The following is a 26,167-nucleotide window of genomic DNA, read 5'->3' on the forward strand; positions in this document are numbered from 1 at the left end:
TCTACCGATTGCAGTCGAGTACGGTACAATCAACACTAGACGCGACACCACTTGTCTTCTTTTCTACTCAGCAAACCTGGTAAATTCATACCCATACAAAACATAAGCATTTCCAATGCTAAAAAGGAGGCATTAGTATTTTACAGTTCTACTAGCGATGTTTTCTGATTAGCCGCTATTTGTTTTTATTTGCTCGTGACTTGTGTGTTCCTAACGATTATCAACTGCATTACCGACATTCATTAAGGTCATCGTAAAAACACAAAACGTATTTCAAATTTCACTATTTTTAGTAACGTAGAGCGAATACTGAATACTATGCACGCTGGGCGTGTGGCTTTCTTTATCATACGCAGACTGTTTACTTTAACGCTCACTGACATTTATTGACTTTTCATAAGAATTCGTGAATATACTTTTACGTCTTCATTTAATTAGACTATTTTCATTGTAAATATTGCAAGAACATTTCAATGTTCATGTTTCGTGCCGGTTAACGTCGCGCTTTGATTAGTAAATTAGTTTACAGAGTTGGTCCTATATATGAGGGTCAAGTTAATAAGTAGAGGTTACAAAATCGGCCGAAATACCCGATGGACCAATAATAGCAGTGCGCAAAATAGATTACCCTACGTGTTCTTTGTACCAGTGAGAGGTTAATAAAAAAGTGAGGCGAAACAGGGTCGTGCGCATCGTAATTACACTACATAATAAACTCAATGCACCAGCAAACCTGAATTTTTCGATAAATCAGAGGTTTTCCATTCGTTAATGGATTGAGGCCGCCTGTTGCGTAATAAACTAGCAGTGTTTTGTTCTTTATGCTAGAGTTTTGTTTTGTTAATGGTTGCGGTTTGTTTTGAATGAAGTCTTGAATTTATTGCGATAAATTCGGGTCAGTTGAGTGCGCTTTCTTGAATCCCATCTTCCAAATTGAAGCTACATTAAATTCCAACAGGCCCAGATGCCACAAGATTAAAACTCGATTCAGCAAGATATAATATAGTGATGAATTCCAAGGCTATAAGGCTTATCTTCATAATTGTCGTTTTGTGCAAATTATCAGTAAATTAAACTAAACCCCGCATAGTTTCGTATGTCTTAATAAACGTTATTTAATGATTGGAATTTGTTTAATTAAATTTACTCGTTACATTGTTTACTAAGATAGGTTTAATTATCTGGCCAGCGGAGATAATTTTTACTTAGAATTAATTTTTTTTCCTTGTAGAGCAGAAATGTAATTCTTTCTTTTTAATTCTTGTTCATTATTGTTTATATTGTTATTCTGCTAATAAGCTTGAGTTAGTATTTTTTTCAAATTTGGGGTTACCTATCGCCATTTTATATTAATGATCAGTGAAGTACACATTTTAATTAAATACACAATTTGCCTTAAGACGAATTTTTCAATCATAAGAGCTGATTCTATTGTAAAGTTTCAGAACATATTTTGGATGGCTATGCTACATAATTTCAATTTAAAAAAATTCCGCATCCGTAACTTCTACCGTTTGATTTTCTGTACGCGGTTGCTAAATCTTTTTCTACGGAGGAAATATCAATCTACGTTGTCAAAGAAGTTAATTTAACTTATTAACAAGTACATTTCAAAACCTCTCTAACTTTCATCTTACTGTTTATATATTCATATTGCGCTTTCACCGGGAGAAAGTATAAAATGTACGTTTGCGAAATATTTTATGTTCCGTCCGACCTTATTGACTACCTAAATTTACATAAAGCCGAGATGGAAGGTGCATAAGTGAAACCTCACTTGAAAATTAGTTCGTTAAACGCCTATGGTGTTAGCACGACGTGTAAATAAGCAGCAGGAAATTGGCAACGCTTTTCCACAGAAACAAAGGAAATTGAATCTCCCTTCCGTAATATTTCTCGTGTGATGGGAGACGTGGACCATTAGTGAAGTTGCGTTGATATATGCAAAAAGGTGAGTCCTCGCTAACTAAGGTAGCAATTCAAAGAGAAACCGCACTGCCGTAACCCGAATTAGAAATGGCTTTGTTAGTTTCTTCTGTGGGAGGCGTTTAATAACTTCATACTTCAGGAAAACCTATTGATTTCACCAATATGAGAGAAAATTCCCTTTGATGCTATAAAATTAAAGTTGTCTTTGTTCTCCAAAAAGAAATAGAATGCCACTCTAAGTACCTCCTTCTTTCATTTTTACAGCGGCCGTATTTGAAACTGCTGAGAGTCTGAATCCCCTCCTAATGGAGAAGTCCTTTAAAAATACCCTAGGAAACGGTTACGTAGCGCTATTAACGTCAATCTGCTTACAGACAGTGGCGGTTTTTCGTGACATTCTCGAGCAAGCCCTAATGAGCTCATTACGTAAGGAAGAGGATTTGGAAAGTGTATGGAGTAGCAGATAAAATTTCACTAAGGCAAGGGTAATTGGGCACGTGACGATTCGACGCAAAAGTTTTTAATTGGAAATGCTCTCTGGAAAATTTGAATCATTAACCCTCAGTTGAGCGCAAACCGAAAATTTTACTTATTATGGATCTTTAATTCCCTCTTTAAATTGCGCGGTTCATTGGTCCGCGTAACTGCAAATTTTCATGCTACACTCGTTAAAAATAGCTTTGGAGTTAGACAATTTTTACGCACTAGCCTACATTTAACTTACCTGTACGTGATGAAAGCAAATACAAGTCCCACAAGTGAAATACTACTTCCCAAAACAATTAAGAGGGAAAGTACGCTTTCTTCACTCAATGTTGGTTCCATTACCGATCTACTCAGGTTGGGAAACCCATGCAGTCTTGCAGTGTAAAAGGTTTCCATTTGTGCGTCGTGCGGATCTGTAACAAATTACAAGGTAATTTAGATTACTTGGAAAACAAAACCAAAAGATACGATTAGAACGAGTTTTAGTCGATCGCGAGTTAGGAGACGCCTCGTTTTAGGGATAGCTTCATTATACTTCGTTAATGTTGCATAAAGTACCTAATTACTTTACAACACATTATTAAGAAGCGATAAGCTGCTTTCCACGCTTTCTGAATATAGACACAGTGATGAGTTATTGAAGCTTCCTTATTATTTTCAAGAAGTTAATCTACTTAGAACAACGATATTAATTTTGAATTTAGAGTCATGTTTCCATAATGTCTGCGAAACGACGTGGCATGTCGAGCGGTAAATAATATCATGTACGTCAAAGGGGATTTATATTTTCTCTGTAAGGGATGATTCCCAATGCATGTATATTAATTTTATCGGGGAATTTACCTTATATCAAGTTTATCGGTTACGTTCACGGAATTTTGAAATTATTTAAAGGGGTCCATGTCTCCCCCACCCCTTTCACCACACGTACTTCTGATTATTTATTCGCAGACACGACTGTACTGCGAAGCCCACAATCGCGTTAGTATCTACGAGTATTTATGCGTATGGACCATGCCCCAGTTTGTTTGTAGGTCTTCAAGCGTTTTAAATATTGCTAATACTAATAATAGTGCTAAATTTTAGACCAGCGTCTCCAGAATGGAATACAAAGTAGGTACCGTAATTAATACTACTTGGTGCCCTGTTTTCATTCAGTTTATTAGCAGCGAGTGCATTTACTGATAGAATAATGATTCGCAATCGAGATGAATTTTACTCATTAGTTCAAAGATATTTTGCACCAACAGAATAATTCATTTTCAAGTTTTTGCGTAGTAGATCTCCACGAACTTAAGGGTGTAATCCAGTACTACAACATTTATGCGAAAATAGTGCGATTTATATTTCGTCTCAATTCTGTAAAACATGAGATGAAAGACGGGACTAATTTTTTTCGTGTAAATTATACATTTAAAAAGTATGCTACAGAACAAAATTTTAATATACTTATAAGAAAAAACAATTTTTTAGAGCACTGCCAATAAAAAGTGAACTTTTGTAGGTAAAATGGCGTCAACACAAATTATTTTAAAAATCTCCCTGTAGCATACTCAGAAAAAACATTAGCAAACCATAGAGCCATCGACCAAACATTCAAATAAATTACAAAAAATTTTAGACGAAATATTCATTCGAAATTTTTTACGAAAACTTGTAGCGTTTAGTGAAGTCTTTCACCATTTATAAATGTACAGTAGGCAACACATCATACGGCACGCCTGACTTCATTAGCGGCATTGTTGCGTTTATCGGGACTAATTTACAAATAGAAACCGGATTCATTAGAACGTATTATAATTCCATAATATACTGGGTAATAGAATTCACACGGAAAATGTGATTTATTTTTGGGTGAATTAAAAGTTTACGTCTTTTCTGGCGTTTTTTTGTAACACCCCTAATATTTTAGTGTGATCAAAATTTGAGATTATTCTCATGTAGCATCTTTCGGAAAAAGATATAGTTTGCGAAAAAAGCGTTAGTTCTCATTTATTTTGTGTTGTTCCCGAATTAGACGAAATCTTGAAAAACCCCTACTAATAAATGTTTGGGATTTGGATATGCATTTTTTAAATATATCTAATTGTAGGTACTTATTCGCTTACATGCGTTATTTTCCAGATAGTCAATATAGTTCATGATCATGAAGTAACTATACTGAGTTTAAAAAAATATATACGTCTTATGAATAACTGGGAAAAGTGAAATTATTGAGGATTAGCCGCTGTGACAATGATTTTCGTTTTCTAATCGATGTTTAATTATATATGCATATTCGTCACAATGGCTAATGACCTAGGTAAATTAGCGTATTTACTTGTTTACTATATACAATGGTTGATGGGCAGGTAAATTCTTCAATCTTTGTTTATTCGTTACCATTTCATTACAAGTAAGTATTATGCAACCCATCATACGTCAATCAGAAATACATTTTAAGTGGAATACACCCCGCGTAGTGAATAAATTTTGCGTGGTATTTCTTGACATATTTTAGCTTGTTTTGGCGACTACGTCTGAAGTTTATTTAAGCTACAAAAAATTAGCGTAACCGAACTTTGCCATTTGTTAATTGTGCAAAGTCCAGCGATAAAACAAAACTTAAAACCCTGGTAATTCCGAAACAAAATTGTAACGTGCATCTCTGACGTATAGGCAACCTGTCATACTTGGCTAAATGTTAGTCCAAATAGTTAAAAGGGTTCATTCGTGGTTCAAAAACAAAAGTTTAAAGCCGCAATTAGAGGACTGCAAGTGCTTTCTTATTTCGTTAACTACGCCTTCACCGAAGGTAAGTTGTGTCTTCAAAAGTATTACCTGATATTTATTGAGTCATTCGTTCATTTAATTTTGGGTTTATCTCTTCAATCGCTGCCAGATTAAGTCAAATTGCTTTCAACGTATGAATTACTTTTCCGATGGTTGAAAAATTCAATCCACGGTTCCTGTAAGACACCTGGAAGAATGGAATTACGCCGACCATTTCACGTAGATAAAAAAATATGGATTATTCTCATAGGGCGAGGACAGCCATTTCATGTGCGTCCAAAAGTGCGCCATTGCAATTCCACCTAAAAGTGTCATGATTGTCAAACAAAAGATAATTCTAATCAATTCTCATTTGCATTTAGTTCAATTACTTTAACGTTTTATTGTACCTTTTTATCCGATTCCTTGCACTAGGGCTTGTTTTTATAACTATAGTAATGCTTAATTATTAACTGTTGAGACTGCTTACTTATTGAGATTACCTTTCTAAAGTCATATACATATGTTTACCTGTTTCTTTTAGCTAAATACTCTCAGCAACGATGTACATCCAGCTCCTGGAGAAAAACGTAAGTACCTTTTTCTTTTCTCCTTTCTTTGCGGTCACCATGTATTGAAACCTCAAAATTTGAAAACTATGAAAGTGTGAAGTCTTTGTCTGAATTGAGTATCCTAAGATATTAAAGTTGAAGAGGTTCTAGAAATTTTTAAATCACATAATTTCTTATAAACCTTATGAGTTGATTATTGAAGCCTTGACATTTTTTATTTAAAAAAATTTTCAAATCCTAGGGATGATTTCAGGAATGCATGGGAATTTCCGAAGATTTCAAGCGATTTTCAAGAACCTCAGAATTTCTATTATAAAAAGCACATCTGATAACATTTATTCCATATAAACAATTACTCGTGTTTAATTAGTTCGTTCTGTGTTTGCAACCATTAAATTTTCTTGTTTTCTTATAATGTTAAATTATTTGTTTGTGGATCGCTATAATAATTTTTGTAAAATAATTAAAGTATAAGATATCGAACAACCATACAGGTAAATGGCATTTTTATAAAGTGGGATTGGGCAGTGTAGACAAAGTTTAGTTGCTGAACGACATTTTGTTGGCGTATTCTGTAAAAATTAAAAACTAGGAGTCAATCTGGAGAGATTTTTCTGGTATTTAACGTTAAGCGGTCAGCGGAAAGTCACGTTGAAGCTCGTGATATTATTATACGGGTAGCCGCCAGGTATAATAATAATGAATAATAATAATGAATTTATTGTCTAACAGCAAAACACGCCAATGTAGAAAAATTACAATGAATGTACATAGATACAATAATAAACGCTAAATGCGAAAAAAAACAAAAATAAAAAAAACAAAGTAGCAATAATTATCCAGACTAATAAATAAAAAACGTAAATCATAAAATAAAATTAAGTTAACAATATAATAGCAAAACAAATAGATATCTATACAATTTAAACTATAACTATAACCTTACTAGTAATATATTTATGAAAAAGTATAAAGTATGAAAAAAACAATAAACTGATATAAACGAAAGATAAACGAAAATTAGTAAACTTAACATTGAAAATACTCCTAGCATCTTAATTCAGAGGGGGTTCTAGTATAGCTGTAGATATACCAGCAAAATTTCCTGTAGTTATATCGCAGAGTGAGGATATTTCGTTGACACTTGTGCACATTGTGTAAATTGGCGATCTAAGGAAAATGTTATTGCGTGCTGTGGGAACGTAAAATGGAATGGGGTTTCTGGAATCTTGCCTAGGAATGTTAAATGAAAGCTTCTGTAATAACTGAGCAATCAGGTTGATTGTGGATAAGATGGTGTAGGAGTTTTAACAGAGCGCATAACCTGAGACATCTACAAGAATGCAAACTGAAACTAAACGTCTTTAGTAGCAAAGCTTGACTAAACCCTTGAGGGGGGTAGAGTCCATATTGTTTGGACCACAAAAACTTTAAAAATTGTCTTTGCACATTCTCAATCATTGTAGATTAGTACTCATAAACAGGATTCCATATCGCTGCGCCGTATTCAAGTTTAGAACGCACTAGGGAACAGTACAAACAGCGCATGGCAACAATATTTGTAAACATTTTGCAACTTCGGATAACCAGACCCATTGTTTTGTACGATGATTTTACCATTGAATTAATGTGCGATGAAAAAGTGAATTCGCTATCGAAAGTAATTCCCAAGTCCTTAAGGAAAGGTTCTCGTTGTATTGTAATGTCGTTTAAATTATATAAAAAGAACACCGGCGATTTTTTACGAGAGTATGTAACAATTTTACATTTACTGACATTTGGGGAGAGTTTGTTTGCGATACACCAGTCAAGACTTTACAATCAAGTTTTCTGGGTAGATCGTTTATATATAAAAGAAACAATAAGGGACCCAAATTGGATCCTTGTGGAACTCCAGAGGTGGGATAGTATAGGGAAGACTTATAACCATTGTACATTACGTAGTGAGGTCTGTTTATTAGGTATGACTTAAACAGGTCCATATTTGACTGACTCACACCAAAGTGTTGCAGCTTTGTGAGCAACAGCTTATGGTCAATTTTGTCAAACGCCTTTGTTAGGTCCGTATAAACGACATCTACCTGACCGACTTTGTCTAAGATTCCAACTGTGAATTCGGTGAAGCAAGCTAAATTAGTAATAGTGGAGCGTTTTTCAACGAACCCGTGCTGGAAAGGAGATACTAAACTTTTTATGTTATTGTATAAGTATGCAAACAGTACAATTTCAAAAATCTTGGCAAAATTTGAGATTATAGCTATTGGTCCATAGTTTTCAATCATGGAAGAGTCGCCACCTTTTAGAACTGGGCAAACTTGAGCTACCTTCTATACATCAGGGAATATTGAAGTTTTTAAACAAAGGTTATATATAATCATTGGCGCATAAAGTAGAAGATCTTGATAATCTTTAACGACGTATGACGGAATTTGATCATCGCCTGCAGTCGCCTTTTTCTTAAGTTTTTTTTATGGCTGATTTTATGTCATCACACGAAATGGAGTTAATGTGTAAATACTGTGAATAGCTGTAGTCTTCCAATGCATGGCTACTAGATACTGAATCACTAGAGTGTTGATCTACACTACTAAAGTATTGTTTAAAACTATCAATGATTTGAGAACCATCAGTGTATTTACTATTCCCGTAATAGACAGCACCCGGAATACGAGTGGTACCTTTCTTGCATCGTATGTAGCGCCAAAACTGCCTTGGATCGTTGATCACACTATTTTCTATAGTGACTATATGGTCCGCATAAGCCTCTTTAATCATTCGCTTAAGAAGACGTCGCAACCGCTTAAACTCGGCATACTGTAACAATGAATGAGATTTTACATATTTAGTATGTATTTTTGCCTTAGTTTTTTCAAGATGAATCAGGTATAATGAAGTGATCCAGGATTAAGAAGTAGGTTTTCCTAATTCGTAAGGTAAATACCGGAGTAGTATAGAACAACTTAAGACCTTCTGCAGGGGCACCTCTAAAAAGCATTATGCCGGTCGCTCTGTAATTAGGCGAAAACCTATTGAGGGCCCTGAACATGAGAGGAGCAATAAATAAATAAATAGATAAATAACTTTAGATTTAAAATCGAAATGTGACTTTCGTAATTTCGAAACTTGTTAGATGCGCTTTATTATAGTAATATGCGTGGCAAACAGAATAACTTACTTAATCGAAATAACCAAATCGTGGTCGTTCTAATATTAGATGCCCAATGTAATTAAAATGCATCCCAGTGTCATTATAATGGTGTTAAGGAAAACAAAAAATACTTAAACGGACGATGTTTGTTTAGCGCAATCCCTATGTCATAAAGTGGAATAATAACTGTAGGCCGTTGCTAAATACACAGAATTTGATAGTGCAACAAAGGCTTATGCCTAGGAAAAAACTGTGTGATTCATTAATAAACAAAAAAATGTTTGAGTCCTATTCCTTATAGTTTCTAGTAATTAATAAATAACGAAATGGATATTTATCTTTTAAAGAAAGCGTTCGAGGGTCAGTCAATAAGATTCCACTGTAGAGTAACTTTCGCGCGGTTGAGGAGGTGTAAAGATGGTTTTAGTTTAGAGGATGCTTAATAGGTCCACCTAAATAAATGTCAGAAAACTTGGAACAGTTTTATCTAACAAAACGTTAATGTTTACAACTAAAAACCTAACGCGGTTTCCGGCATCCAGGTGTTATCACGGAAATTTAAAAACGCGTAACATTCGATTGTACTCTCTATCAAACTCTCTTTGCTCCTATGCGAGTGTGTGGTGTATCACTCATGAGCCATGCTTAGTTTAAGGCATGAAAGGCAGTTCGTAACAACGCAAACGACTCGTTGACTTTGACTAATTATTCAGGAATAACTGTGCCTCGATTCTGTTGTAGAAGCCAATCATTTTAGAAGACCATGTGTCTGTCCTTTGATGCAGTCCTTATCGAGTTTAATAGCACTTTAACTATGGTTTGTTCAGATTATTTTCTTCAGATGATGAGCTACGAAAAATTAGTTCTTACTTATGCACAGTCTCGAGTAATAGTTGTGTTGTTAAAAAAAATCAGCGTGCTTGTTAGTTGTTAAACCTAAGTTTAGAAACGTAGACCATTAAAACCGTACTGTGGCGAATATTCTATAAATCCTGATAGATATCGAGGCGCCATAAAAGAATAGTCATTGGCGATAATGACGGATGTGACGCATTCTTTCCGGGAAATATGACGTGTTTTTTCGAGAACATTATCGAATACTCGTAAGCGTTCGGACGCGGAACTTTCGAGAAAAAGGGGAGTTGGATACATAATAAACAAGTAATAAATAGTTCGTTCTGTTATAAATTGTGTATATGTGAGTGATAAATAATATTTTAACTGTTATAAATCAAGATCGTTACAAATTTACTGTTAATCAACTGTAAATCAATAAGTCACGACGGATTTGAATTTTCTTGAACTGCGGGTAAATGGTGGTTTAGGAGCGAGACGTAATTTTAATTTTCAGATAAAGAAGCACAGTCTGCTTTCCAAATATGGTAATTACAAGTCTAATGAATAATTTTAACTAGTTGTCGGTACTTTCGAAGCAAAAAATTTAATATCACTGTAAGAAGTCAAAATCTAATAACATATCCAGCATTTTTAACCCGTAAAATGTAACCACTGGTACCTCGTTTATAACCTACCCGAGTTAGTATTTCCTGATTGGTACATTTGTGCATTTCCGGCCTAAGAGGAATAGCGAGGTAAATTATCCAATTCGAATGTTATTAAAGGTTATACCGAGTCTGAATAGAAAAAGAAATTAAGACAAATTGAGATTAAACGCACCGGATCACATGAGTGCATTTGGAAACATCTTTTGCAGTTTTCTACTTCATCCTTTGCGGGTTCCTACTGCAGGTAACGTTTACATTCGCTATAAGTTACTAATTAGAAGTTACCGTAAGCCATAAACTATCGTTCCAACTACTTCCAACAACAAACAAGATGTGACCATGTTACTCTGTGGCGATCGTACTTTTTTCATTGTGACATACAGAAAAAAATGTAATTTCTTCTGCTACGTACTCAATATTACTATCTACAAATTCCGACCTTAACAATCTACTGGCCCAACTCAAACTAATTAGTTTCATGAATAAGTTAAGCAGAGATATTATTTATGCAGATATGTATGAATCGTGTAAGAACTTGATGATAAATTGCTAGGGTAAGTGCGCCAGACTACTATCCAACTTAGTCGGGAGCAATTAAGCAACAAATTACAAACTGCTGCAAACTAGTCAAAGTGATAACGCAACGTTTAAAACAAAACAAACATTACAACGGTCATATTCCATTTTCCAAAGCACATCGTAGTCCATAAAGATTGCAGCCATTTTTATCAAATGAACAATTACCCTTACGACTTTGCGCTCTTACAGTAAAACCGCGAATCTCATTTCCTTTGCAAAATAAATCCTGTCTGTACTGAACTTTTCCAATAAACGTTCATGTTTAAGGTATCTCGAGTTGATATGCAAATTTTAAAACGTAGCAGAACTTGTTATAAGGGTGTTATCCTTCGTCCTTAGTAAGAAAATGAAACGACAAAAGATGGTGTTTTTCTGTAAAAGTATACCCCATAATTCTCAGTCACCCCATTACGAAAATTAATGCGATGCCTTAAAAAGCCCTTTTAAGCTACTAACAATTATTCTTCACTATGGCAAGCCATCCTTTACCGCCAGCAGCTTTTTAGTCTCAATTTACGAAGTGTATAAGTTCGTGAAATTGAGTAGAAATTGATTTTGCGCCAAAACGGTTTGTAAGGAAGATTTGTAACCATTAATTAATTTGTTGTGTGTTTGGAGAAATAATGTTTCATTCTGTTTCGTGTGTTGGTTTTGCAAAATTCCATCAATTTGTGAGTTAGAAACTTTGCAACCGTGAGAGAATGCCCAAGGTGGCGTGCGTGTAGGCTTAAAATATCAGAAGCCCTTCAGCGTTTATTGTTACAATGGATTCTATTTACATTGAAAATGTCGGATGATGTTATTTTAAATACGTCCTATTTACAAAAGCATTGTAATGTTAAAATAATATTGTTTGTAGTTTAAGTAACTGTTAACAGTTGGTTCTTTACATACAAAGGAATATAGAACAGAAATTTTATCACTATTCCGACACATTGGCGTTATTGACTAGAATCTGACTGCCACATAGTTACATAGGAACTATGCGTAAGTTCACTGAAAGCAATTTACCCCTTCATCTCTATTACTTCCGATACATTGCAAATTCAGTTATAACTAATTGATTAGATAGTCGTTGTATGCGTATTTCCGGTCATCTTCCATGCTGATGGAACGTGTAGGCTAAAATTAGATACTCATATGATGCGACATGGATAATTAGTTATAAAAGGGTTGCTACCCATTTCCACATTAAAATTAACACACATCTTCAATCAACTCACTGCGGACGCCATACATTTCGCGCTGCAGATCTTATATGCCTAAAAGAATCGTCATTAATAATCCTGTCAAATATCTTTATTTTTTTGATAGAAACATCCTCTTTATCCTTATTCATTTTTAATCCACTAGCACAGTGGAGAGATTAATAGTGGTGACTTCCTACTTTTTTTTATGAGTACCTGTAAGATTGTTCTTCCCCGTTGCAGATGAGTTAGTTTTGAGTTGATTTAATAATTCTGGCAGGTTTTTCATACGAAAACTTTTACTTAAAATGTAAGTTCAAAAACTCCCCTAGCAAAGCCTTCTATGCTGCCGCCAACCCTCCTTCTCAAAATTTCAACACTGAACTACTCCAAATTCACAAGTCCTTAAGCTCTCTGATTGACAAAATGACTTACTTAACCTGCTATTTCCTGAAAGATTCGCAAATTTCTTTCTAATAACTTAATATCGCGTATGAGAGTGAACTGGGATTAAAAACGAGAGCAAACAGTAAATGGGCCTTAATCCCTCTCCAGATGTTGTAACAGTCCTTTTTTGTGCTGCGACTGGACGTCAAACTGCAACGGTGCACGTGATTGGCGATTTTTTGAAATTTCTTAAAGACGGATTTTATTTTATAGTGAAAGTGGTGTTTCCTTAAATACAGGACACAACGATGAAACGATGCTTCTGCTGAGTTGCGTGACGGTCAAAGAGCGTGTAAATTTGTGTAAGCTAAACGCAGTCAGTCCTATTTGTTTTCTTAAAGACGCAGTTCGTCATTTTTATAATAAGTTTGTCCAGGAGCAAGTTAACCAAAGTGGTGTAAGAAGTTTAACGCGTGTTGTCGGATTACGAAATCAGTTTTGTCGAGTTGAAAAGGCAAGCAGTTTTAGTACAGCGGTGCTTTGTTAAGATTCTCTTCCTATTAAAAGTTAAAAGATATTCTACCGTCCGAACAGATATCCAATTTTTGTCAACAAATTCAACAACCCAGACTTTGGCATCTAATTTGGCGTCATAAAGCAAAGTGAAGTTTAGAAGCAAACCAATTTGGAGTATTGAGAAAGAACCGTAAGTAATTTTAGGATGTCGTATTTTATTTGTCGGCATCATGCGTGCTGGGTAAAATGTCAAAAGGGCTTTGTAATTTGTTCATGTCAGATTTTTCGTTTCGTGTCCAAGAATTATGTCAGGTGCTAATGAAAATGTGTGTACTTAAATCTTTGGAACATTCGGGAGTTGATCGAGGCTACTGGTCCCTCAAATTAAATCCGAATTAAACAAAATGTGAATGATGTCGGGCTGTCAGTCCGTCGTATTATCATTTCCGGCTAAACGGTTGAAACCATTGGAGAGAAATTTAGTATACATTTTCTTAGACATAAAAGAAAGTAAGGAGTAGCTATTTACACGCAATTCACAGCAATTTTTTTTTTCTTTTCTTTTCTTTGGTTTTCTTTTCTTTTCTTTTCTTTTCTTTTCTTTTCTTTTCTTTTTCTTTTCTTTTCTTTTCTTTTCTTTTCTTTTCTTTTCTTTTCTTTCCTATCCTTTTCTTTTCTTTTCCTTTCTTTTCTGTTGCACACATGCTTCTAGTACAGGAAAACATATCACACATAGTAAAAATCACATCTGCGCATGCGCAGTACCAACTTGATTATGTATGAAGATATTTGAAATTTAGACTAAATACGCTATTGTAAAAGCAAACATATCGCGTATTGGACAAATTAAATGTGTGCATGCGCAATGACAATTTTCTTATTTATGGAGACATTTCTTTGACATTTTAACCATCATAGATGCTTCTAGTAAAAAAAAACATAGTACACATAGCTATGACCTTTTGGGAAGTACTGATCAATGCATGGAAAATGCGATAGACTTACTCGCTTTGGGGCGAATGCCTTTTTACTTGTTTCCTTTAGAACTACAAGGTCTACCAGGTCTCAAATCTAAACTAATATATAAATGACAATGTAAAAGTAAAATGTACGTTTTCCGATTTCCCTATGTCATGAACTGTCTTGAGGATATTTCAATCTGTCTGTTTCGTACGAAGCAATTTCTAATTGCTGTGACACGACCCCTGGTTTTACGTATGAATATTATGGGTGTGTTTTTATGCGTATTATAATTTGGTCTTAGTTGGTTTTTAATAATAGAATTTATGCACCTGTAAGTGTTGCACTACCGCCAACTCTCGAGTACCAGTGCAACTACTAATTGAAATCTAATGGAATCGCACACTTTAATTCATGTCGCTTTTAGAGACCACCCCACAGATCAGAACCGTTTAATTTGGCGCAAAACCAAATTCTACATGGTTTGTGGGGTAAAACTAAAAATAAAACAGTTTATAAAATAAAAATGCGTAGGTACGTTCCTCAAGATGAAAATTAATTCTTGTGTTACTTCCACCTGAAAAAGTACAACACAAAAGAGCTTAGTAATTTACTCCATTGTGGCATTTAATTTCTTTTATTATTATTCTTTCATTACAGAGCATTCAAAGAATGCTACCTCAGAGACGTAATTATGCAAAGACGGTTCGTTACTTCTTTCTGCGTGCATGCAATGTTCGCGGTCTCTATTAATTAACGGTAGCAAAAAAAAGTACTCCTTTATGTTAGAAAATATCCGCAGTTGCTAACAAATAAAATAGATCAATACTAATTATGACTTTCGCGAATATTCTAAAGTTTTTAGTTTTTTTGCAAACTTTTGTCTACCGAAAGGGGTCATCTGAAAATGAGGAGAACTCTAAACGTTCAAGCATCCAAAGCATGAATCTGAGTTTCCCAAACTCTAGCCATCCAGGGTTTGTAACGTCAAAATTGGACACCATTGTAATATTTTATTTAGGTAAAAATTCAGTTTTCACATTTCAAGGACCTGCAAATATTGATTTATATCTACTTTATCTACGACTAATATACAGGGTGTTTTTTTGGGAACGTTTCTGGGAAAACATAGGTAGGTTTTTGAAAATTTGTATTGGGGGGTTACTCTGAAGGCCGAATCGATGGAAAATATTTTCAAAATGGTCGCGCTTCCGGGAACACAGAAAGTAGATAGTAACTAGTATTTTTTATTGCATTTTTGGATTCTACATGAAATTTCAGTTCTTTTGATACCCACATATCACTCTATGCACTGATAAAAATGGGCTGCCATGACTATAACCGTTTTCAAGTAATCAATTATCAAGGATTCTTTTCCTTAATGTCAATTACCGATCTTTTAATTGCACCGTTGGGAGTGCTAAACAGTTTAGTTGCCACAATTTATGTACATTTTGTAAGTTGAATCAATAGGAAAAATCAAAATCCAAAGCCATGATCCGTTCAGCGTCTAAGCCCATGGAATTAGACAACCATCCAAAGACATGACCTTGGACCAAAATTCAAGAACTAACACGGCTTTTGAAAAACTCAAGGCCTTGATCTTGTGACGTTGCAGAGTCCAACATGGTGGAGGTTGCCAACATTCTACTTCTATTCATCCTTGAGTCCATAAAAGTCTAAAAAGTGCAAAATCCACCAAGAAGCTTTTAGAAACCGATCTTGAAGAGGAGTTTTATGAGATCTTAATAGCCCATAAGGGTTTCCAATAAACTTTGAAAATAACCAATAGTTTTCTAAATAGATAGTTTTAGGTTTTCAAACAGCTCCAAGAGTGTCTAAGAGCCTTATAGTCTGTTACCAAACTTTAGTAAAGGTTAAGGACAACTTCTCCAAGATCTAGGTAATACTGTTAGTTCAATAGTGAACTGTGCTGAAAATGAGTTTGACAAAAGAAGTAAAGAGTGAAAGGATGCCGACAAAAGAGCAAATAAGCTGAGTAACTTGATGCAGTTTTTGCGCATGGACGTTAAACATGAAGAGCAGATGTTGTGGACTCAAGACGGTTTTGGTTTGACTTCAAATGCCTCCAGCAAAATGGGAAGCTCAAAGAGACGCAGCGGTGTTGCAATTGCTTTCGATCTACTCATACATCAAAGAGTTGCAAATATCTAGTGAAGTGTATTGTATGCAGGAAGAAACATGAAATTTGATGTCCTGATCTAAAGACGGGTGTTCCAAAATCATAAAAGTGGAAAGTGTGATGAAGGTGACACGGAATTGGAAAGCTTGTCTACGAGCACGGAAGCATTAAAATTTGGCTTTGAGTTTATATTTTCGTAAACAGGAAAATTTACACATATACCGCTTCATAGCGAATATGAACGAAAGTACGTCTAGAAATAGAAAGCGATAGCAAGGTGACGGCAGACGAATTTGCCTTTCAAAGAATTCGCACGTTGTGATGTATTTTCCCAGCCAATCTCTCGAGAAGTTGCGCACTATTTTTGGTGCGCTAAATTACTGTTTAGAAAAATTACTCAGGTAACGATAGTGTTAGCGGTTCTTCTTGGGTGAAAAATTTCCAACAAGACCGTCGCCTATTTTTAGCGCATTTTTGAAAAAAATACGCTATTATATTCGTTATTGCTGGCAGGCCGGCTGTCCGCGTTAGATCTCCACAACTACAATAGCTAGAAACTTCAAATTTTCACTAAAAGCTACCTGCTATAGTGTAGATGTGCAGGCACTAGTCTATTTTGAGTTAGATTACTTGTGAGATCGATAATTGAAGAAAATAATTTCGATATGGGTTTCGGAGGCGCTATAATTTTACCGTTAGATAGCGCTACCAGTATAAAAACTTATTATTTACTTTGTGATTTGTTTTACAAAATGAAGACGCACCGTCAATTGAAATTAAATTAATTATTTAACGCAGCCAAAATTACTCGTGAGATCGATAATTTTAAACTTCGCTAATAAAATACTGACCTGCATTACCAAAAATGCGCTTTAATCATGCATATGCTGATTTACAACTTGTTTTCAATCGCATCGTTAAACTTTTTGTGATGAATTAGTGACAAATTAGTGCAACCTGCAGGCTTAAATTTACATTGAAATAGGAAGTTAGCCTAATTTGTAGCGAGGCCGTTCATTTACGAACACAGATTCGCAAAGTTGAGTGGCACACATGGGCAGCGCCTTGTGCGATAAAGAACTTCTATATACAACGGCATTCGGCAGAAAATTGTAAAAAGATTAATTGATGCAATTGCTCACAAAGTAATGCTTAATTAATTTAGTAAATTGTAATACCAACACAGCTGTACATTAGAATTTTATTTCTGTGCACAAGTAATCACGATATTGAGTATTACTTTCGCGAATTTGAAGCTGGTTTTTTTTTGGATTCGCAATACGTGCAATTCGTATGGACATACTTCTCTGGCATTCATTCGAAAGATAAAATTACCGGGGCGGTGTGGAAGTTCAGATGTACTCTACAGAAGCGATCTATTTCCATATTTCTAAGTGAGGCTACCTTTCCAAAGAGAGATAAGATTAATTTTATAAGCTATTTTTTGATCTGTATATTTTTCCAGAAATTTGCATAAAAAATTTGATTTGAAGTAATTTTAATATTCCTAAAGAATCCGACCTGCGAGAATTATTTGCAGAAATAGATTTTGTATAGTGTTTACTGATAAAAATCCAAACAAATAATTTTTGGTATTTTGTTTTATTGATTGGAAATTTTGAATTTAATTTGAGTAATACCATTCCTTTGGTTGGATTAAAATTTTACGTATCATTGAGAAGAGGTTGTATTAAATAGAAGAAATTAGCTAAAGGGATCAGTTTATTATACGTTTTACAGAAAATCCTGCTGCAAGGTTAATCAACGGATTAAAAGAGCCTGCTGGACAAGAATTATACCACGTTTTATAGTGGATTGTATTTACACAGGTTACTCCTGGAATGATTTACCAAATATACCTTAGTCCAAAGTTGCGCCACTTCAGGATTTTATATACGCTTTTCAATTCTAAAAAGCAAAGATGCATGGTTATTAATAACTCAATGGCCTACTTCTTTTTATATTTGATGCAGGTATCTCGTAACGTAACCTATAATCACGGGATAAAAGATGACAGGTTTTTTCACTTCCCTTCCTTAAGTTGGTCAATTAATTACGTATCAGTAACAGTATCAAATACGACTGAAACGCCTTTTTTATTTTTATTGCGTCATCAGTTCAAACAAAAGGTTTCATATGTACTGAAGCCTGCCTTGATAGAAACAAGGAATTTTATCTGTGTTAATATGAAACCATAATGTGTATATTTCCTATCTCATCAAGCGTAAACTTCATCCCTAGTGCTAAGGGATTGACCGCAACCTATCCCGATATGTATCCTACCCTAATAAAGGAGATAAAGTTAAACCAGGACAGCATTTAAACTGCTATCAAAAATCAAGTCTTCTTTCTGAGGATATTTGGAAATCTATAGAGTAGATTATTTAGGCGTAGGAGGGTCGATTAAAAAATTCTCGTTTAAGGTCCTATGAATGCAGTGGTAGATAACCGTGCGGTTTTCATTTCGGGCGATCTAGATAATTTTTCGAAAGCCATCCAATTTCGACGAAGTTAAATTAAATCGCGCTATCTTCGCATTTCGTAACAATGATGTGAATTAGTTATTCAATATGCGAGGTGTACGTGCCCTCGTTTTGCAATATCGTGCTCAACAACCAACGCATACTTTGCACTTACCCTATAAGTTCTACATTGCATGCCCATGCATTCTGGAATGTAATGTTTGTCTTAAAATCAATATTGAACAGACTCAAGTTTTGGATCGAAGGAAATCTAAGTAGTAGCGCTATTGAGCTACGGCTACCCCTACCACTTTGCTTCGACATGGGAAACTGAATGCATTTGCAATTATTGGTCTAATGTCAACGAGAACGTTGCGACTATGCAAATTGTGTCGTACACGTATCGGGCATTAAACATTCATGAGAGAATCGCGGTCACTGCCTTACTTCAAAAGTCAAAGTTCAGAAATGTTGTAAATGGTTCCCCTGGAACAATTACGGTCGTCCATCTTAAATGCAACGCCAAGAGATCCAAGGCATAGTATACTGAAATGATCGAAGGACTATGTAGCATGCATTTTAATACAAAGACTAACAGCATAGAGTCGAACTTTATGACTGCTCGGGAAAACGTTCCGCCAGAGTTTATCTGTTCCTGAAATTTTCCACTAATTGCAATTATTGAACCTGCACGTGATCGTTTTCGTTGCGTGGTGTTCTTCACGAGTTTTTCGTATAGTACAAAAAATGGCGTGGTGGTTCTTAGCTCTAATAGGCTACAATATCGTCGTTTTAAAGGAAAAGATCTGATTTAAGAAAGCGGGCACTGACTCGGAATTTAAAAATATTGATTTTAATATGAATTCTTACGTCTTTCGCGACTCTCGAATAAAAATAAGACCTATGCACGTCAGTTTTTATTAATGGAAGGATGAGATGAGATCGCATCGCAACTGTATTTTAATAAATTATCAATCAAATGCATACACAGGGTGTTACATTTTAGTTGTCGGCACAGGGGATACGCATGTATGTACTAAGTCGTTGATTAAACACATATATTAATTGCAATCAAGTTCAATTTTTTTTGCCAAGTTTTTGGATTTAAAATATTGGTTTGGTTCATAAAAAAAATGTCAAACGTACAATGTCTGTCTCGTGATCACGTGTGAATGCTAAATTTGATCCTTATCTAAAATTGATCATATAACAAGCTACTGGTATAATCTGCTGTTCAAAATATACACATACATCTGAATGCTAAACAAAATTTTAATCCAACCAAAGGAGTGGTATCACTGAGGTTGAATGCAATTTTCTGATCAAAGAAACAAAATAATCCAAAAGTTTGTATGGATTCGATGCTTATCACTAAATACACTGCAAAATCTGTTTCATGCAAATAATTCTCACGGGCCCATTCCTTTAGGAATATCAAAATTAATATAACTTATTGACGTGGGTAACCTTTTCTTGTGGTAAAAATTAATATTTTCTCTTTGAAAAATGCTGTTTCTTTTAGAAATATGAAAATCGTTTGCTTTAATGGTACATATTACAATATTCATCGCCCTGGTAACGTTATATTCCTGGAAAGTTTGGCGGGGGAATACTAATTGATGAATAATAATTGATATAACACCCCCACAATATTCATGAACGACCAAGCGCTAATAGCGCTCGTGCGAAAGATTCCTAGGGGTCCTGTTACACGAAAACCTTAACTGGACACCACACATCGACAAAATCTGCAGAAAACTTCGGACGGCAAGTTACGTGGTACTCTGCATTCGTGACCAAATATCTCAATCGACGCTATTGAAATATTATTACGCCCATGTACAGAGCCACCTCACCTATGCAGTTATTATCTGGGGAAACTCGTGCGCTTCAAGACGCATTCTTGTGCTGCAAAAAAGCATTATCCGCAGAATGTGCCGCGCTGGAGCCTATGACCACTGCCGAATTCTCTTCAAGCAACTGAAGATATTAACGATTTATTCACTATACATATACAAGTGCGTTGTATATGTATTTGAAAATAAATCACAATTCACTACCAACAAAGACGACAATCGTAGAATGCTAACACGCCACTATTCGAATCTCTGTGTCCCTCACCATGCCACTTCACTTTATGAACATTCATCAAGATATATGGCTACAAAACTTTTCAACCATCTTCCACCACATATCCGCAACTGCGCCTCCTCGAGGGAGTTCAAGAAAATGGCCCATAACCTGTTCGTCGATCACCCCTACTACAGTATTGGAGAGTATTTGGTTCAAAAACTGTGATAATCTTATTTTTAATGTTTGTTTGTTACTGTTACTGTACTGATCTGTCTCCCTGTCTTTTTACACTTATTTGTATGATCACTAATTGACAATCCAATATTACTTAATGTAATCGTAATGGAATTAAAGAAAAAAAGGAAGAAAGAAAAACCTATATGATTCGTGAATACAAGCAAAGCAAAACGGCCTCCGATTTTCAAAACTAATACTCTACATCGTGATAATGCACAAGAACAAAATGCCAATGCTCCGCTGTGTTGATATTAGTTTTGCTCCAATTTATTAACTAGGTTTTATTCCAGGTAAATGCATCCATTAATTGTCTTTAAATTCCTTTGAGCATGCCGTTGAATTTTATTTATGGCACAAGGCGCCGTCCAATGACGTCACTCAACTCAGAGGGACTTGGTTTTAACCAGAAGTTGGCGATCTGAAAAAAAATGCTTTGTTTATCATAATGAGTTTTAATGTTAGTTTATTTACTCGCGGTAGGGTTTCAAAAGCGTTCCTCCTGCTCAGAATTATTTATGTGAGCAGGAAAAGAAACGTTCTTTTCTTACCAATTGATATTCCAAATTTAAATTCCTAGTTAAATTCCGTTTAAAAGTAACTATTTTCGATTCTTACTCTCGTTTATACTCGATCTATTCGCCATCTAGCTATTATTCCACTGTAAGCCGTTTAGTTAGTTCTGTAGTAGATTAGTTCCTCTTAATTCTTTATTTTCGCCGCTAGAGGTCGTGCAGATGCTTTTCCTGATACATCCAATTCAACCCATTCTCTAATTTGGTCTTGTATACCAGATGCGCCCATTCCTTTTCAGGGACGATCTTACCCTCATATTGGTTACGTGCAAAGTTCTGGATACGCTATTACTTTTGCTTAACTTATGTCTAAAGGGCTTTTGGCTATCACCATATTTCTTTGGAGTCTTTCTCTCTATTTGTGACGTGCTGGGGCTGTTCAATACGCTTTGTGGATTCCTATTTGCAAGTAATTAGTGTGAGGTATGAAACGTTAGGATTATTCTTAATACGTATTTTTTAGGGCTTTATCTTCCCTGAAAGTTTCTCATAATTTTTCCTTCTGAATTATTTTTCCGTTATTATCTACTAGGCTAGTCAAAATAGGTGGTTAAGGTAGAAAAAATTAGTAACAAAGTGATCTTTGCGGAAATGAGTACTCAATAGGGTCCTTATTAACCCCCCAAAAATCGCACGTTGTCGCATCGGTGGAACTTGGAAAAAAATGACCGCCATCTTGATTTTTTTCGAACTTATTAAATATTTCGTAAAGTATACATTATATAATTATATAAGAAAAACTTAAGAGACTTTTTTTTATGGAGACTCAAAAGTTACCTATACTAAAAAAAAGTTTAAGTCTATTGATCAAAAAATAAAAAAGTTATTGAAATTTATATGATTTGGGTAATTATCACATCTGTGTCGAGACTTAGATGTATTTCAAGAACTTAATGCAGATATAGCAGTTTTAATTAAATCAGGACTTAAAATCGTTTTATGTCTTACTTACGTATCATAGTACATTTTATATCTGTGATACGCGGGCATAAAGTACCACTTTATGCCCTAGGGCATTATTAAGTATCACCATAGTAACTCATTCATACTTAATGATAAAAAACAAATATTTGCAGTTCATTGAAAATTAGAAACGCCAATTATTAATTGTCAGTACCTACTAAATCACAAGATTGTCCTTATTTCGTATAGTTTCTGGAACTTCTTCCTCATTCACGATGAATTGAATTATTTAAAATTACGTTTGACGTTTGGATGGTTTCAATCACATTAACAAATTCGGATCACGCATACTCGATCAAACATAATGAATTATTTTGTAAACGAATTTTGACGAAGAAAACTATTTGTAAAACATAAAATTGTGTATGTACCACGGGCATAAACTGATGTTTATACTCTCGGGCGACTAAAAAGCTCTCGGGCCATAGGCCCTCGAGCTCTTTAACTCGTCGCCCTCGAGAATATAAACATCACTATTATGCCCTTAATACATAAATAACTATTATGTCTTACTAACCTATCATGGCACATTTTATATCTGTGATACGCGGGCATAAAGCACCACTTTATGCCCTAGGGCATTAAGTATCACCATAGTAACGCATTTATACTTAATGACAAAACAAACAAATATTTGCAGGTCATTGAAAATTAGAAACGTCAATTATTAATTGTCAATACCTACTAAATCACAAGATTGGCCTTATTTCGTATAGTTTCTGGAACTTCTTGCTCATTCACGATGAATTGAATTATTTAAAATTACGTTTGACGTTTGGATGGTTTCAATCACATTAACAAATTTGAACCACGCATACTTGATCAAACATAATGATCAATTATTTTGTAAACGAATATTTACTTTGAGTTAAGTATTTAGTGGAATTGACTTTTAGTGAACTTTTGCTACCGCCCCGTTAATTTCCAGGTAAGCTTGTTGTTACTTACTGTTTCAATTGTAAGGCTTTTCCGCAATTTCCATTCTGTCGCTTCCGCCGATTTGTGTTGTGTTACTTTCATTCCCGCTAGGGATTTTATATAACGTAATTTTGATTTAGTTGTCCGAAGGGATCGCCGCCATTTTCTGGACCCGTCCGATTCCTGGAGCTGCCGTTTCACTGGTTGCGAATACCGAGACCGACCCTTGACCAGGAGCGAGACCGTGTGCTTGGTGGCGCTCGAGACCGCCCGCCCACCCGTTTGGTTCGTTCCGCCGACTGCCGCTACGTTCGTCCGCTACTATCTTAATATTAGAATTGCCTTAATTTGTATGTTTATTTATTTTTCTTTCAAATTAAATTATAATTATTATCGCCCAGTTTGTCGCATAATGGAACATTTCAAAAGAGAGAAAAAACTTACTAGTTAGGAACAAGTCAGACTAAGAGATCCTTATTGTGTTTTTGATAAAGCTAAATGGGTGAAGAAATTGAATGGGCTGAACATAAACAATACCTGTCTCGACTGTGTATCTCAGTGGTAGAGCGTTGGGCTACATAGCCGGGGGTCGGGAGTTCGAACCTGAGCTGAGGTAAGAATTTTTCATCTGTGGCAGAGATGGGAATTTTCTTAGATCAGTCTCGAGCATTTTGCCGGCTATTCCGAATTAGGTTTTCTTGCAGTTTCTCTAATTCGTAAGGTAAATATCGAAGTAGTATGGAACACCTTAACACCTTCTACAGAGCCACCTCTAAAAAGCATTATGCGGGTCACTCTGTATTGGACGAAAGCCTGTTGAGGGTCCAGAATTGGATAGGGACAATAAAAAATAAAAATTAAAACTGTAGTCAAAAAATAATTGAAATCGATGGAAATTTAATTCATAAATATAACAAATGGTTTCCAAGCGTTAAAAAGTTGAAATATGAGTCTTCTCAATATCAAAATATAAATTCGAAAGTAATTTACAAAACGGGATCAACCCGCAGTCAGAAGATAATAATTATTGAAATATACTTCCATCGGAATTAATAACTGAGTTAAAATTCTTTAAATGACTATCACAAAAAAATTAGGTTTTAATTATAATTCGGCTGTATCGAAAACCTTTATGTACAGGACGTGTCAACGATTGCGCGGAGTAACTTAATGCTTTGAAGATAAGATTTTTCGATAGAGTGCTTTTGTATTATGATATGGTTGAATATTCTCCACATTTTAAAATATTTGGAATTATACAGGGTGCGCCCATAAAGTAGGGCGCCCAAATGGTACATTTTTTTAAATAGAACCCCCTGTCTTTGAATGCACTTTTGAATTGAACGTGTAATTGTACGTCTTTTTTATTATATGGTTAATATCCGAAAAGCTAGTAGTTTTAAAGATAATTCGATTTTTAAGAAAAATTGAGCATTTACAAGCCTCAGTATTATTACTTAAATTTTGATTCCAGGTTTTATACCTTTTATCCTGGGTTAAGTAAGTCAAATAAATACATCTACTATGAAACACTAAAAATATAGCTTACAGGGTGTTTTTTGGGTAGGTCCAAAGTTGCAAAACTTCATATTAAAAAATTTCACTTTTTAAAATGGAACAACCCTGTATATTTTTCTGTCATCATTTAGCTCTTCCAAAAACCTTCAACTTTTGATAATAATGTCCTATACCTATATCTGATCGTTTCCGAAATATCTTAGTTTTCCTGGGTTTTATATTCTAATCTTAAATAAGTTATATGTAATTTACATAATAGTGAGGTGGACATGCAAAAAAAGGCAATTTTTATCTATCTCGTCCAAAACGAAAATCATATCGATTAATTCCAAAAACTGGAGAATAAGTCAAAACATTTGACTACAAAGCAAATTTAATTTAACTCCTAATGTCATCCAGTCAGTGATATTAGTTTCATTTTTTTTCATATTCACCTCGTTATTATGTAAATTAGAACTTATTTCAGATTAAAATATTAAAAGTAGAAAAACCAAGATATTTGTTTATGTTTTTACTAGGTATCAAATATATTCTCCAGTTTTTATAGACTTAAATGAATTATTAGAAAAATGAATTAATAAATATGATTTTAGCTTTGAACGAGCCAGATAAAATTTGCCTTTTTTTGCATGGCCACCTTAGAATATAAAATCCAGGAAAACCAAGATATTTCGAAAACTATCAGAGATAGGTATAGGACATTATTATCAAAAGTTGAAGGTTTTTCGAGGAGCTAAAAGATGACAGAAAACCTATATAGGTTGTTCCATTTAAATTTTTGTAACTTTGGATCTACAAAAAAACACCCTGTAAGCTATTTTTTTAATGTTTTATAGTAGATGTATTTATTTGACTTTAGCTTCACCCAGGATAAAAGATATAAAAACCTGGAATCAAAATTTAAGTAATAATTTTGACAATATACTGACGCTTGCAAATGCGCAATTTTTCTTAAAAATCGAATTATCTTTAAAACTACTAGCTTTTCGGATATTAACCATGTAATAAACAAGACGTACAATTACACGTAGAATTCAAAAATGCATTCAAATACAGGGGGTTCTATTTAAAAAAATGTACCATTTTGGTGCCCTACTTTGTGGGCGTACTCTGTATAATTCCAAATATTTTTAAAATGTGGAGAATATTCAAGCATATCATAATACAAAAGCACTTTATCGAAAAATCTTATCTTCAAGGCATTAAGTTACTCCGCGCAATTGTTGACTCACCTTGTACAAACTAACGTTATCTCACAGAG

General features: G+C 34.7%; 1 long non-coding RNA gene across 1 annotated transcript in view; it reads right to left on the reverse strand.

Annotated features, from left to right (window-relative positions):
- LOC116170913 overlaps positions 1 to 26,167 on the reverse strand; it is an 86,237-nt gene that overhangs the window by 32,782 nt on the left and 27,288 nt on the right. The window contains exon 2 of the long non-coding RNA XR_004145345.1: positions 2,654 to 2,828. This is a non-coding gene — a long non-coding RNA (uncharacterized LOC116170913). The remainder of the gene's footprint in view (positions 1 to 2,653; positions 2,829 to 26,167) is intronic.

This window comes from Photinus pyralis, unplaced genomic scaffold, assembly GCF_008802855.1.
Source record: "Photinus pyralis isolate 1611_PpyrPB1 unplaced genomic scaffold, Ppyr1.3 Ppyr1.4_LG5, whole genome shotgun sequence".
In the NCBI taxonomy this organism is placed as follows: Eukaryota; Metazoa; Arthropoda; class Insecta; order Coleoptera; family Lampyridae; genus Photinus; species Photinus pyralis.